The sequence below is a fragment of the Grammomys surdaster genome, unplaced genomic scaffold (assembly GCF_004785775.1).
Source record: "Grammomys surdaster isolate TR1022 unplaced genomic scaffold, NIH_TR_1.0 251, whole genome shotgun sequence".
NCBI lineage: Eukaryota > Metazoa > Chordata > Mammalia > Rodentia > Muridae > Grammomys > Grammomys surdaster.
The window spans coordinates 1,421,129-1,422,859 of record NW_021604692.1 but is presented as its reverse complement, the minus strand read 5'-3'; positions in this window follow the sequence as shown (position 1 = coordinate 1,422,859).

Genomic DNA, 1,731 nt, shown 5'->3' with positions numbered 1-1,731 from the left:
GAGGTCATCTGTCAGGCAAAGCTGGGGGTCAGGCTCAGGATGGGGCCCCAGGGCAGGAGCCTCCATGAGCCCCCCCCCCCCGTTATGGGGCGGAGCCAGCTGGAGCACTCAGGCAGGTGGCTGCTTATTTTGGGACTCAGTTTCCCTATCTGTGCAACAGGGAAGATCATGTCTGTCCTGTCCATATCTAGGGCTGTTGATCTGGGGATGTAGGAGTATCCTTTACTCTATGGAAGGGCTAACCAGGAAGCACGTGTGGTTGGTATGCCCACCATGAAGTTTGGAGGTCTTGTAGGCCCCCTTCCAGACCAGGGTAATCACAGCCTTTCCTACGGTCCTCTCTGACCCAGACTACAGGTCTAGCCTGCTGTCTTCTGCACTGACACTTGAGTCCAAGGCCCAGTTGAAGCCTGGTGCTCTGGGATCCAGGATAGCCGTGCAGGGACCACCCAGAGAGGCTATTCTAACTGCAGGCTGATCGGGCTCTGGGCATCCTCACCGACTGAACAGTTGGCAACCAGAGTCCATCCAGTCCCTCACCCTACATCTGCACAGGCCTGCACCTCTCTCTGAGACATGCTGTCAGTGCTGGGTACAGAGCCCCTGAAAGTTGTGTGTCAAGTTTAGAGAGCCACAGAAAGTGGCCCAAATGTGTGTATTTTTGTTTTTTAAAATTTGTGTTTTATTTTTAATTATATGTATGGTAGTATTTGAGTATGTGCATGAGGGTCCAGGTGACCATGGAGACCAGAAGAAGACATTACAGGCTGTCGTAAGCTGCCTAGCTAGGGGACAGGGTTTATAGCTTTCTTTTGTTCTTAACCACGATCATGGTCCAGAAGAAGGGCTGGAGTTTGGAAGAAGAGTCCCCAAGCTCTGTCTCAGCAGCATTTGGAACAGCCTCCTGTGGAGAGGTCACCAGTAAGGACAAACTAGGCAGGACTGCTAGACTGTTCCATTTCTAGGTGCCTAGTTGGTAGAACACAACATGGGAAGTGGGGGTCATGCACTGCACAAGCAGCCGGTGGACTCCCAAGTGTCCACTAACGGGAATGGCTGACACATGGTTACAGTCGTACCCGGGAACACCAGGCAGCAATAAAAAAGAATGAGCTCCCTCGCACGGGATGCACTTGCTCAACAGCTGTCTGATTAGCACCTACTAAGTGCTAGGCACTGCTCTCAGTGCAGGGCTTACAGTGATAAGCAGGAAAGACCTGCCGAGAGATTTACATTTTAGTGGGCAAGGCAGTTATCAGTGGAGACTGAAGAAAACCATAGAGATCGGTGAACTACATAAAACAGAGAGAACAACAGATGGGGATGGGGAATCTTTAGAAAAAGAGGCCACGGGGTAGACACCAGCCTGAGAGTGCTGGCACAGAGTGTAGCTGCCACTACAGAAATAGTGTTTTAAAAGGGCTGGGGTGCTGGAGAGATGGTTCGGCTGTTAAGAGCATGCACTGTTCTTCCCAGAGGACTACAGTTCAATCCCCTGCATCCACACCAGGATTACTATCACCAACACTCCTCCAGCTCGGCACATATCTGCACTCATGTGCACGTGCACATACACCTAATTTTTAAATAATAAAGTTTTTAAAAAGCTGGAGAGTGACTGAGGAAGATACCTGATGTTGATCCTGGCCTCATACACCACACACACACACACACACACACACACACACACACACCACTCACATACATACCACACACACACACACTACTCAC